Source organism: Dromiciops gliroides, chromosome 5 (assembly GCF_019393635.1).
Source record: "Dromiciops gliroides isolate mDroGli1 chromosome 5, mDroGli1.pri, whole genome shotgun sequence".
In the NCBI taxonomy this organism is placed as follows: Eukaryota; Metazoa; Chordata; class Mammalia; order Microbiotheria; family Microbiotheriidae; genus Dromiciops; species Dromiciops gliroides.
Window position 1 is genome coordinate 279,676,775 of NC_057865.1, and position 14,944 is coordinate 279,691,718.

Here is a 14,944-nt window from a genome sequence, read left to right on the forward strand (position 1 = left end):
GACCCCATGCTTTACTGTTTCTCTCTGGTTCTCTCCATGGTTGGAACTGTTACTTTTTATGGACTTTGGCTTAAATCTCTCTTGTTCAAATTTGTAAGACTGACTGCATGATTGCAATAGCTGTTGGTGGGTCTGCCTGCCTCAAGTCTCTCCCCACTCTGATCCATCTTCCATTCAGCCACCATAGCGACTTTCCTAAAGCACAGGTCAGACCATATCACCCTCCTACTCAAGAAATTCCAGTGGCTCCATGCCTGGAATGCTCTCCTTCCTTTACTTCACTGATTTTCCTTGTTTCTTTTAAATCGTAACTAAAATCCCACCTTCTATCAGAAGCTTTCCCGAACCCTTCTTAATTCCAGTGCCTTCCCTGTGTTAATATTTCTTTTTTATCTTGTATGTAGCTTGCTTTGTATACATTTCTTTGCATGATGTTTATTCCATTAGACTGCAGGCCCCTTGAGGGCAGGGACTATCTCTTGTATCTCCAGTGCTTAGCACAGTGCTTGGCACATAGTGGATACTTAACAAATGTTGTTTAATTGGTTGATTCCTTGATTTTCATCTGATATCTAAAAATCCAAGTTCTTTCCTCCAGCATCATCTTCTTGAGTATATGATCAATTCCAAAGTCTGCCTTTCTGAAGTCCCTCCTTTCAATCATCAGCAACAATGAAAAAATAACCAGAGCTCAAAAGGTCTTCAGCATCTGCCCAAGATTTCCCTAGGACTTTGTAACTAAATTCTATGTGTTAGCATCCTTTGTCTCTACGAGAATCACTGGGAAAATGTAGTAAGTATTCAATTTAACACATTTCTAGAAGTTCTTCACTGTATTGACAGATACCAGGAACACCCTTCTTCCTTTGATCTGGAATCAGGAAGACCTGGGTCCAATCCAGCTTCAAACACTTATTAACTGTGTGACCCTGGGAAAATCCTCCCTCCCTCCTTGCTTCCCTCCTCTTTTCCTTCCTTCCTTCATTTATTCCTTCCCCTTCCTTCTTTCTTTCCTTCCTTCCTTCCTTCCCCTTCCTTCCTTCCTTCCTTCCTTCCTTCCTTCCTTCCTTCCTTCCTTCCTTCCTTCCTTCCTTCCTTCCTTCCTTCCTTCCTTCCTTCCTTCCTTCCTTCCTTCCTTCCTTCCTTCCTTCCTTCCTTCCTTCCTTCCTTCCTTCCTGATTCTACTTGTGGATATATGTCATAATTCCTTAGAGCTGCTTCTTCCTTAAAGGGCCTAGCTCCTACCTATATGAGGAGACCAACATACACACACCCACACACATACCCCCCCACACACACACATTTTAGCTTCCAGGGTTCATTGGTCCTTCATTCCCTTTTCCTTTGCTTTCTTTCATCCTCCAACTTCCCCAAGCAGGTTGAGATTCTCCCTTCACTCTTCAAATCTTTTTCTTCTTTGTTGCTACCTTGAATAAAACAATCAATCAATAAGCATTTATTAAGCACCTACTATTTTTCAGGTACTGAGCAGATGCTGAGTGTATAAGGACAAAAAATAAACCAGTCAAATGACAGCTAAGACAAAAATGAGCCTGGACAATTTACTTCCATCAAAGCATTTCTTTCAAATAGCTTTCCATTCATTCTGAAAACCCCAAGAGTCAAGATATATACATTTTTAAAAGCACTTCACCTTTCTGCTTTAAGGGCTGACCCAATCTGTGCTTTGTATATACAGATCTGTTAGTTGGCAGTGGTGGAAATAGAGACATACTAGACTCTCTATTGGTCTCTGACATACGTGGGTCTCCTTGACTATCACACTGGCCTGAAAGAGAGTTTTTCAGTTCTTTGTTAGACTTGTGGGTAGTTCTCGTGACTCATTATCTGGCTTCTACCAAACTTCAGCCTGTTTGCTTCAAGAGCTGAGAAATAGGGGGTTAGTGAACAAATTGCAATGGTTTCTGAACAAGGCTAGTCTTCCCATTTTCTTCTTGAATAGCTTGTTCAACTGCCATTAGTTGGTAATTAGTAGCTTCCTGCTAAATTCCCAAGATAAACAAAAACTATTCAGAGTTGTCTTCTGTTGGGGCTCTCAGGTTAAAAATGTTTAGCTCCAATACACCTCTTTTTAAAAAATTTACATTTTTCTTTGATATTTTCTGTTTTTAGATGTGCCTTTATTTACATATGTTTATATATGTATCTATCTATATCTATGTATATATCTATCTATCCATCCATTTTTCTATCATCTATCATCTATCATCTATAATCCATCTATCTATCATCATCTATCATCTATCCCTCCTGTCTCCTTTCCCCAGAAATCAATCCTTTGTAACAAAGAATAAAAATTAGATCAAAAGCAGTTCAGTAAAATTTATCCACATATCAACTCTCTCACAGTTTACTGGGGTGTTCCATACCCATCATCTTCTGCCTTCTCAAGGAAAGGAGGAAAATCATACCTCTTTTTACTTCTCTCCTTTCCCCACTTCAGATTTTTGGATGCTCTTTTTATCTTGCCCCTGCTTTTTGCTTAGGAGAATGTAAATTCATTATGAGCCTACTATATGCTTCAGTAGACAAAAAAAAGACCCTAAATGTAATCCCAGGTTTCACTAGGAGAGGAACAGTTTCTGGAATTATGGAGGTGAGAGTCGTAGTGTCTTCTGCTCTGGTCTGAACACAACTAGAGAACAGTGTTCAGGGGTGGGTGCCATGTTTTAGGAAAGGCCCTGACAAATTGGGCTGTATCCAGATCCAGGTGACTAGATTGGTGAAGGAGCAAGAGACCATGCCATCTAAGGATCAATTAAAGTAATCCGAAAGTCTAGCCTGGAAGAGAGGAAAACCTAGGGAAGACTTGAGGATGAGGGTGATTTATTTGAGAAATGTGAAGCAGCATAGGAAGTCCTGGGTTTGAATCCCATCTTTGAAACTTTCTAGCTATGTGACCATTGAACTGTACTCTCCTTATGTGAGCCGATGTAGTCATTTGTTCTTTTATTCTCTACTTGTATCATCATGCACAATGTTTTTTCTCTGTGTCCTTTGACTAGACTTCAAGCTTCATGAGGGATCATGGATTACAGTTAACTCTGTTTTTTTCCCAATGTGACAAATGTTTGGTGAATTGACTTGAATAAAATTGATTTGAATCCCAGTTCTGGTATTCATTCCTCATGTAACCAATGGAGAAGTTACTGAACCTCTCTAGGACTCAGTTTACACATCTATAGAAGATGGGATTGGGTTAGATGAACCATGAAGTCTCTTCCAGCTCAAGATCTATGATTTACAAATCAAATTGAATTGAATCAAGTTTGGCTATGGTAGAGTCCCCCTACATGTATTGCCTACAAGTAGCCCAGTAAGCTTGACATTCTACAGAATCCCCAAAAAGGACCTAGAAAGCCCCAAAGGAAAGGATCCATCAGCCACAATCATTTTCTAAAATCACTTACTATGTGCCAGACACTGTGCTAAGCACTAGGGATACAAAAAAGGCAAAAAATATTCAATTTCATTAATGCCTTAGGAATGTGCACCGAGTGCATGGACACCACAAAGAATAGCGGGGCAGTAATTTGATTATGAGTTTCTTGAGAGCAGGTGTTGCCTCCTTTTTGTATGCCTGGTGCTTAGCACAGTGCCCTGAGGTCCCACCTCCTTACCCCTCTCCACTCTGTGATCTGTGATCAAACATTGGGCCTAGACCAGAAAATGGATCCCAATATTCAAAGTTGGGACTTACCAACCGATATGGATACATGTGATACAGTGAAAAGGAGAACATCAGGCATATTTGTATAACTTTTCCTCTTTGAAATTGTGTATCTCTGCTCGGTTCTGTTCAGCAAACCTATGGAAAAGATAAGCAGTGATTCCTAGCCTCATGGAACATGAAATCCAGTGAAGCAGGGGGATGATAATGAAGATAGTAATAATAATGATGTGACACAGCTAGTAAGTGTCAAGTGTCTGAGGTCAGATTTGAACTCAGGTCCTCCTGAACCCAGGGCCAGTGTTTTATCCACTGCACCACCTAGCTGCCCCTCAAGACCCTTCTTGAAGGTTGATTAGGAAGCAGTGTGTGTGTGTGTGTGTGTGTGTGTGTGTGTGTGTGTGTGTGTGTGTGTGTGTGAAGGTGTTGCTTATAGGGAATGAATAGTGTGAGCAAAGACAAGAGGTAGAAAAAGGAATAAGCTCATAGGATCACAGATTAAGAACTGTAAAGGACCTTAGAAGAAATCTAGTCCTCCTAATTTTACAGATAAGGAAACTGAGGCCACCCAGATAGTTGAGTGACTGATTGGGGGATTCAAACCTCTCTTTCTCTCCATATCTATCCCTAGTCTCTTTCCTGAGCTCCATGATTGTACCACCAACTGCCTTTTGCACATCCTGAACTGGATGGCCCTTAGGCATCTCAAACCCAACAAGTTCAAAACTGAAATCATTACCTTTTTCTCCAAACTCTCCCATCTTTCAAACTTCCCTATTACTGTCAAGGGCATCAGCATCTTCCCAGTCATTCGGGCTCATAAACCTGGTGTTATCCCTCACATCTACTACATTTATTCCATCTGCTGCCAACTCTTGTCATTTCTAACTTCAGAACATCCTTCTACTTCCTATTCTACATGTACACTGGTGCAGACCCTCATCACCTCATGCCTGGACTGTTCTAATAGCCTGCTGGTGAGGCTCCCTGCCTCAAATCTCTCCCCACTCCAATCTGTCATGGGGTGCAGAGCACCCCAGAAGTTCTCTGGGGGCATACTGAGGAATCTTGTCCTTGAGAGGCTAAACCAGAGGACAGATAAGCCTAGAGAGATAAGCCGAACCAAATGGGACTGAGCTAGCTTCAGATTCCCACCCTTCATTCTGGTCTCCCTTAACCCTGGGGAGATAAATTTGGGTGTGGCTGTGGCCTTTGTGTCCCGAAGAGAGATCAGTAGCCACCTCTCACCCAAATTCCTCCAGTCACTGCCAGTGGGCTATGGTCCTCCCTCACTAAAGGAACTTTTCACAGGCAGATGGTCCACCCCAATCAGTCCAATATAAAAGTACCTACCAGCCTCCTGCTCGAGGAGATTGGTAACTCTGAGCCACGTGCTTTGTGCCTATCTCCCCACGAGAAGTCCAAGGATTTCTGTCATGGTTTCCCTCCCCCCTCTTCCCTTCCCTTTCCGCTAAATAAACTACCACCTTATTCTAACTACTTTTGTGTGCAAGAGGGTGTAATTCTTTAAAGAGGAATTCCTAAGAACCCCAACCCAACCCCTAATCCAACCCATACCCCATTTTCCCCATTACAAATCCATCTTCCAAATCCAGCCACCAAAGAGATTTTCCAAAAGTGCAGCATGGAACATGTCAGTCCCCTACCTAATAAACACTAATAGCTTCCTATCATTTCTAGGATAGACTATAAAATCCTTTGTTTGGCATTGAAGTGTTTGTAACCTTCATAATCTGCCCCTTCCTAGCTTTCCAATCTTCCTACATTTCACTCCCTTTAACATACTCTGAGAGTACCGACCTCCCCTCTGTTCCTCACAACACTCAGCTTTCTGTCACCATGCCTTTGGATCTGCTCTCCCCCATTCCCCTTTGCCTCCTGGCTTATCTAGCTTCCTCCAGACAGTCCACATCCTATCTTTTGCAAGCAAACTTTCCTGGATCCCCTTTTCCTTCCCACCTCCTGTAACTGCTAATGCCTTCCCTCTGAGATTTTCACTGTAACTTAGTTCTTTGCCTTTTGCTTCACCCTTTAGGATGTGAGATCCTTGAGGGAGGGGAACACCTTTTCTGTCTGTCTTTATATCCCCAGCACTTAGCACGAAGCCCTGCACATGGCTATGCACTTCACCCATGCTTGCCGACTGACTGACTGACCATAAATTCAGGACTTAATGGGCATGTTCATTGTCTCCTCCAGTCTACAAATATACACAGTTGTCTGAAACTTTTTTGGAAAGCCGAGAAGCAGAGGCTTTCTTGATTCCTCAGTCCTCTGTGTGTGACCATGTGAAAAATCGACAGACCACAATTAAACAAAACCACTTACACTAAACAATTAACTGAATTTATTAGACAGTGGGCATGGGGATAGCAATGGCGAAGGGAGACAAAGAGGCTAACACTTCTCACACTTCTCTTCTGGAAAGCCCAGAGAATTATGGAATTACCTAGAGTTGAAGCCTTTTATCTTTTTTTTTTTTCTATTTGATCTCAAGCCAAGCAACTACTTTAGAATAATTTAATATTCTCCGAGGAGTCAATAACCAGCCTTGCAATGTGAGTGTTAAAGGCCCTCACAATTTTGATGAGATCATTAATAATATCTCTTGTCAGTGACTTAATTCCAGCTAATAACTTCCTTGTGACTTTCATCAACTAGATTTTCCTGAGGGATATTAATTTCCAAAGGTTTATGGATGTCATTCAATTGTTTGCCAGGGAAACCAGAAATAGCTTCTGTGCTGTGGCGTGTTTTGAGGTTTTGCCGTTATTTCTAAGAAAAAGGCGATAATTGTGTAAACCCAACGACTCATCTGTGTTTGGCACCAGGTTTTTAACCTAACAACCGGAGAAATATTTTTGAAAAAGAAGGGCTTCGTGTAATTTTCAAGATAATACCATGCCAACACTAACTCTTCTAAAACGGCAGCCTGTTATTTTACAAGTTATATAAGTCAAATCGGAGAGAAAAAGACTTTTACCGGTGCTTTTTGAGAACAGCCATTTCTTAGAATTTTTCTGACTAATGGGGAATCACGTCAGTCGGCTCATTTCTCATATTCTTCAGCTCCCACCACAGAACCCATCAAAACCATCTCCCATTGTAGGGCCAACATGAGGGAACTGAGACTTCTCTGGATGTGGGATGGCAAGGATGGCAGAAGAGAGGGAGGTCAAGATGGCAGAATACAGAGTGGGACCCCAAATACTGCAAGGGGATGACTACAGAGCCAGAAGGAATGTTCCTGTACTCAGTTCATATTGTGAGACATATGGAATTTGTGACATTAGAGGATTGGAATTAGCTAAAAATATACAGAGGTCTAAGAAGGAGTGAAATAATTTAATGAATGGAGACACAAAGGGTTACTAAGGGTGAAATTAAGAAAAAAAGGGAATGCCGTGACTCTGTATTCAGAAAACCTGGGTTCAGATTCTACCTCTGGTTCTTAGCTGGGTACTAGATGGGCAAATCATTTAACCCTCTGGACTTCACTTTCCTCATTTGCAAAGTCTGGATGTTAGATCAAATGGCCTTTGAAATATTTTCTAGCTCTGAACCTATGAGCTATTAAATCAGCATATATTGAGTACCTATTATATGCATTAGAAAGGCAGTTTTGGAAAGTGATGTAGGATTCAGAGTCTGGACGACCTGGGCCCAAACTCCCGCCTTGGCACTTACTAACTATGACTCTGGGCATATCACTTAATTCTACTGGGTTAGACTAGATGACCCTAGGTGAGGTCTCATCTAGCTCTCAATCTGTGATCTTATCAGACCATTCTTCATAGGCAACCTCATCTATTTCTGGACAGATCTAATGGGTAGAAAGTACTTCCTTATATTGAACTAATAGTCTGTATTTTGCTTGGTCCTAGTCTACTTTCTGGAGTCAGACCAAGCAAGTATAAATCCTCTTTGCAAGAGTCAGTCCCTCAGATGTTTGAAGGCAGCAGTTGTATCCCCTGACTCACCACTTTTCCAGCTTAAACATGGTTGATTTGTTCGATTATTCCTTCTATTAAATGATTTTGAGTCCTACCTACGGTGCCACACCATACCCCTTGCCTGGAAATGCCCAAACAAAGGCTGAATACTCATTATTTAGAGAGATCCTAGCAGGGTTTCTTGACCTGAGTAAGGGGAAGAACTCGGTGACCTCTCAGGTTCCTTCTAACAGCAGGATTTTATGAGACTGGATTTCTACGACTAAGGTTTTTTTTAAGCTTAAGTAATTGGGTACCAGGGACTGAAGTGGAAAATTTCAGACCAGGGCTAGTATTGGGGAGGGGTGAGGGAAGCGAATTTAAGTCATTTTTGAATGTGAGGTGATGGTAGGATAACAAGCGTAAGGAGCACAGCTGGAGGAGTTACTGCTGGGGTTCAGCAAGCAGGTCAGGGCTGAAGAGGTGGATGGAGTAGTCACCTATATATAGAAGTTGTCCTCTGATGCCTCATAGTTGTGTGGAGATGCCAGTGGGCCACAAGCTCTGGCAAGTGTTGTTGGGATGGAAAGGCTTGGAGAGCAGACCTGGCAATGGACTCTGTCTGCTTTCCAAGGACCAGCCTAGTTAAGTATAGAGAGGATCACCACCAGTAGGCTGGCCACTTGGTGATGAATTCTTTGGCCATGGCAACCTGTGAAACAGAGAAAAATACTGTACAGAGGTGCCAGTCAAAGAGTGAATGGAATCTTTGAGGGGACAAGTATCACACACACACACACACACACACACACACACACACACACACACACACCACACGGGCTGAGGGTTGACCCTTGGGCCTTACCTACATATAATCAATCAGCAATCAACAAGTATTAAGCACCTACTGTATGTCAAGGAATGGGCTAGGATTTAGGGATAGCAAAGTAGAAAAATATCTGCCCTCAAGGAACTTAGGTTCTGTTGGACATTAAGGGCAGGATTTCTCAATCTTTTATTGTACAATGGTCAATTTTGGCATTCTAGTGAAGTTTATGACCCCTCCTCAGAAGAATATTTTTATTTTTTAATTTTTAAAAGTATTTTATTATTTTCCAGTTACAGATAAGGATAGTTTTTAACATTTGTTTTCATAGGATTTTTCGTCCCAAATTTTTCTCCCATCCCCCCTTCCCTCCCTCTTCCCCAAGATGGAAAGCAGTCTGATATAAGTTATATATGTACAATCACATTAAACATATTTCTACATTAGTCATCATGTGAAAGAAGAATCAGAGCACAAAGAAAAAACCTCAAAAAAGAAGGGAAAAAACAGTCAAAAGTAGAAACAGTATGGTTCAATCTGCATTCATAATCCACAGTTCTTTTTTCAGTTTGTTGAGAACATTTTCTATCATGAGTTCTTTGAAACTGTTTTGTATCATTGCACTGCTGAAAAGAGCCAAGTCTGTCACCATTGTTTATCACACATTGTTGCTGTTACTGTGTACAATGTTCTCCTGGTTCTGCTCCTCTCAGTCAGCATCAGTTCATGTAAGTCCTTCTAGGTTTCTCTGAACTCCTCCTGCTCATTGTTTCTTACAGCACAACAGTATTCCATTATATTAGTATACCACAACTTGTTTAGCCATTCCCCAGCTGATGGGCATTCCCTAAATTTCCAATTCTTTGCCACCACAAAGAGAGCTGCTATAAATTTTTTTGTACATGTGGGTCCTTTCCCCTTTTCTATGGTCTCTTTGGGATACAGACCTAGCAGTGGTACCACTGGGTAAAAGCATATGGACAGTCCCATAGCCCATTGGGCATAGTTCCAAATTGTTTTCCAGAGTGGTTGGATCAGTTCACAGCTCCACCAACAATGCATTAGTTTTCCAATTATTCCACAGCTTCTCCAATGCTTACTATTTTCTTTTTTTGTCATATTAGCCAATCTGATAGGTGTGAGGTGGTACCTCGGAGTTGCTTTAATGTGCATTTCTCTGATCAATAGTGATTTAGAACATTTTTTCATATAGCAATAGATAGCTTTGATTTTTTCATCAGAAAACTACCTGTTCATATCCTTTGACTATTTCTCAATTGGGGAATGACTGACATTCTTATAAATTTGATTTAGTTCCCTATATATTTTAGAAATAGGGCCTTTATCAGAAATACTGGATGTAAAAATTGTTTCCTAGCTTTCTGCCTTCCTTCTAATTTTGGCTACATTGCTTCTGTTTGTACGAAAACTTTTTAATTTAATGTAATCAAAGTCTTCCATCTTGTATTTCATAATATTCTCTATCTCTCATTTGGACATAAATTGTTTTCCTCTCCATAGATCTGAGAGGTAAACTATTCCCAGAAGAATATTTTTAGATACATAAAGCAAAACACACAGATTTATAAAGGAAACTGATTATATTGAAATAGTTATTAATATATCACTTAAATATATAAATCTATAATATATATCACAGACACATAAAAATATAAAATATGTACTATACATCACATAATATATAAATATCTAAAGTGATATAATAACATAAAATATACATATAAATATATACCACATGAATATGTTTATAAAACACAAATTTGTGAAAGTAATATGTCTCTTGGTGGGTCCAATAGCTAAAGTCATTCCAAAGGATGAGCATAAGCTACATTTCAAGAATTCTCCAACCATTGTAACATAATATGAAAATGTCTGATTTCTACTGGTGACTAAGTCATGTGTATTGCTAATACCACTGTTTTACTGCTTACATTTATAGTCAGAGATACTGTTCAATTTCAGTTACAGGAACAAGTAGGGCCATGGACAGAAGACAGAATAGTCCTGGAGTCAAAGGACCACCAAGATAGGACTTGACATCATTGTTATGAGGTATTTAGTGTGCATTTCTCTCATTTTTATGGTGTATGGAGTCGAGCTTCTTTCCCTACCCGTCCATGATGGACCTACTTGCTTCAAGTCTTCCAGTTTATCAGTTAGTAATTTTTAAGGGCACCTAAGGAGATAGAATGAATGAAAACAGAGGTCCCTTCTACATGGGGAATTAGGGTCATTTTTACTTTCTTACAATTTCTATAGGACAGCTTCATGCCCATTGTAACGCCAACAATGTGTGTGTGTGTATGGGTGTGTCGATGTGTGTATGTGTAAAGTCAAAGGTTGTTTGACAATGTTGTTTTAATTTTTACAAAACACTAGCTTTGGGGGGAAACTAGATGGTGCAATTTGAAGGTCTCTGTGTTCCCATTTTTCTATTATTTCAGAACTTGCAGACTAGATGAACTGACGATTTTAAAGGATGACAGGGAAAGCAAACGACAGGTGTACTGCACATTTGGATGGTTATGTAGGCCCATTTCCATACTAAAAGTAGTGATAAAGAGATAAAGCAAACAATTTCTATGGAAATTTTTCTATCCATATGCCTAAGTATAGTGGATTAGAAATGTGCTTTAAAAATGCTCAATTGATGTCTGGTTTTTTCCTATTATAGTCATTTCCTGATATACCTCCAACTGCAATGAACCCTTCTCTTTAACAGAGGAAAAGCTTTGATGGAAAATGAACAAACAGAATGACCCTGTCTGAGAGCTGATGCGATTTTCTGCACCCTTTCCTGAGCATCCGTTTTCTTTCTTTTTTTATTTGTCTGTTTTTAGGGTTTAACTTTTTTTCTTTATTGTGAACATAATCACCCACACATCAAAACATTGCAAAATCCAAAGAACAAGAAGAGGACTGGGGCTTTTATTAGTCGATTGATAAGTATTTATTAAGCACCTACTATGTTCTGGGGCAACTAGGTAGCAACATAGTGCTGGATCAGCAGTCAGGACTCATATTCAAGTCCTGCCTCAGACACTTACTAGCTGTGTGACCCTGGGCAAGTCATGTAACCCTGTTTGCCTTGTAAAATGGATTGGAGAAGGAAATGGCAAACCACTCCAGTATCTTTGCCAAGAAAACCTCAAATGGGGGAAAGGAGTTGGCAACAATGAAAAACTATGTGCTAAACCTTAGGGATACAAAGAAAGTCCCTGCTCTCAAATTTTCATCATCCTTATCTTTAAGTAAGGAAAGTAAGACTGAGGGATGGGTGTTGTGTCTTAAGCTCTTAAAGTGTCAGAGGCAGGATTTGAATCCAATTACTCAAGACTCTAAGCTCTGCATTCTGTTTATTCCACTACTGTGGATCTGCTAAAGACCATAGTCCATCCAGAACAAGGTGGATCATTGTAATTCACAGGAGGTCAGTTGTCTTATGGTAGTCATTGCATATATGGTTTCCCTGCTTAGTTCAAATGCATTTTCCCATGGTTTCTGTGTTCTTCAGAAAAGACACATGCTTTAAAAATAAGTTCTGGGGTTATCTTGATTTCTTTCCTTCAGTTCACTGATTCTTCTGTAAGATTAGTCTATGTTTATCCTGGGTGACCTTGGGAAAGTCACTTCCCCTTTGGACTAAATGATATCCAAGATCCCTTCTTTGTTATTATTGGATCATTTTTCAGTTGTGTCTGATTCTTTGTGACCCTATTTGAGGTCTTCTTGGCATCGATACTGGAGTAGTCTACCATTTCCTTCTCCAGCTCATTTGTCAGATGAGGAAATGGAGGCAAACAGGGTGAAGTGACTTTCCCGGGTTGCAGAGCTAAATGAGTGCCCAAGTACAGATCTGAACTCCGATCCTCTTGGCTCCAGTACTCTATTCATTATGGAAGCACCCAGGTACCCCAAGATCTCTTCTTGTTCTCACCTTCTATTATGTGTGAGGGCAGTGCTAGGCTCGTTTTTGCCCCTGGCATCCTTAGCAGAGAACATAGGAGGTATTTGGTTCCTTTTCTGCATCAGACCTATGTTTGGGCTATGTGGGACTGAGAACTCTCTGAGGATTCCACTCCCTTCCACTAGCCGAGATGGGACTTTATTGTTCCATTTTATTGAGGGCTTAAATGACTTACCAGGTAAATGTTAAATACCAGACTTGAACCCGGGTCTTTCTGACACTGAGACTGACTCTCTATCCATTATGCCCTGATGCCTCCTGTACTTGTTACTCTGTGCCTAACAGACCTTTCAAAAGTACATATTATCTTGAAAGTGTCCCAGGAAATAAGGTGGAAAACCGTAGGCATATTAATTTAGATACTTCCACCTGAAATGCTTATTAATCAAAACACGAAGTGATCTCTGTTACATTAATAGGGATAGGAATTGAGTTTCTGATTTCATTGGCATAAAGAGGCCCCAGAGAAGGAAGCCCCCTCTACCCAGGGAGTTTGGCAGGTTGTCTATAACTTCTGCTCTAAGATGGCCACCAAGGGAATGTTGGGGATAGGCTGAGGCTGGATAATGTCTTGAGCTCAGTTGAGTGGCAGTGAACTGAACCATGTTGGGTGGGAAGATAAGAGGAGGGCCACTTACTTGCTTAAAGAGGGGCAAATTGGCCCCATTGGAAAATAGAACTGGTGAGAATCTCTCAGTTGAATAGTAGTGGAACCAGGCTGCTGGGAACCCTTGAAGTTTCAGCCTAGGTGAGATGGGGAGACCCAGTCTTTGAACACCATAAACACACACACACACACACATACACACACACACACACACACACACACACAAGTTTGTGTATATTTACAGACAAAGCATGAGTTCCCTTGTGCTTGGAGGTAGTATCTTGGGAGGCAAAGAGTACTTATTAAGGAGGATAATTAGATCTTTGAACTAATTGACAGTAATCCTGGGAGAGGAAGTCTAGTAGAGTTGAGAGTACTCTAGACCTTGAGTCAAGAGAGACCCCCAGGGCAGATAGGTGGTGCAGTGGCAGTGGATAGAGCACCGGCCTTGGAGTCAGGAGGACCTGAGTTCAAATCCCGTTTCAGACACTTAATACTTACTAGCTGTGTGACCCTGGGCAAGTCACTTAAACCCAGTTGCCTCACTAAAAAAGAGAGAGAGAGAGAGAGAGAGAGAGAGAGAGAGAGAGAGAGAGAGAGACCGACCCCCACAGCATCTCTCTCATCAGCCTCCTTTCCTCTCTTTACAAGGTCACACCCAAGGGTGAAGTGACTTGCTCAGCGTCACACACCCAGGGTCAGGACACCATCATCTCTCATGTAGACAAAAGCCTCCTAATTGAACTCCTTCCTTAAATTTTTCCTCTTTCAAACAAGTAGTTCCTTTATCTGTAAAATGACAGGGTTGGCCTAAGTGATTTTTTTTTTCAGGGCAATGAGGGTTAAGTGACTTGCCCAGGGTCACACAGCTAGGTGTCTGAGGGCAGATTTGAACTCAGGTCCTCCTGAATCCAGGGCTGGTGTTTTATCCACTGCAACACCTAGCTGCCCCTTGTCTAAGTGGCTTGTAAAAGGACCCTTCCCACTCAAAATCTACAAACCTGTGATCACTCCCATTTCACATATGGAGAAACTGAGGCTCGCATTGTTGAAGTGATTCAGTCACTGCATGAAAAAACTTATGTTTTGTCTGTGATTATACGTGTGTGTGTGTGTGTGTGTGTGTGTGTGTGTGTGTGTGTGTGTTCAAAGACTGGGTCTCTTCCTCTCACCAAGGCTGAAACTTCAAGGTCTCTTTACAGGCCTGATCCGACTACTCTCAGTTGACCAGATCTAATTCCCACTGGGGCAGCTAGATTAGCACAGTGGATAGAGTGCTGGACATGGAGGCAGGAAGACCTGAGTTCAAATATGGCCTCTGATACTTCTAGCTGTGTGACCCTGGGCAAGTCACAACCCTTTTTGCTTCTGTTTCTTCATCTGTGCAATGAGCTAAAGAAAGAAATGGCAAGTTACTCCAGTATCTCTGCCAAGAAAACCCCAATTGGGGTCATGAAGAGTCAGACTGAAGACTGAAATGATTCAACAACAACAATACCCAACCCTTATGGCAGTATTTCTGAAGTGCTTAGCAAACTTTAAAGTGCTATTTGAAAGCTAACTAGTCATCATGATGAGGATCATCATGATTGAGACTAACAATAGTGCACAGGGTACCCTTTCCTCCTCTGGGCTGGGCTCTCTGTCTTCTGAGTTCCCTTTGGTGGCTGCCACAGCCTCTGTGTACCTCCAGTTTCATAGAGGGTCCCAGAATCTTAGATCTGGAGCTGTGACCACCTAGCTCGGAGACCATGTAGTCCAACCTCATTTTACAGATGACAAAACTGAGGCTCAGGGAAGTGAAGCGAACTGTCCAATGTCACCCAGGCCAGCAAATACCAGAGGTCAGATTTGAACTGAGATCTCCCTAGGTCCCAGG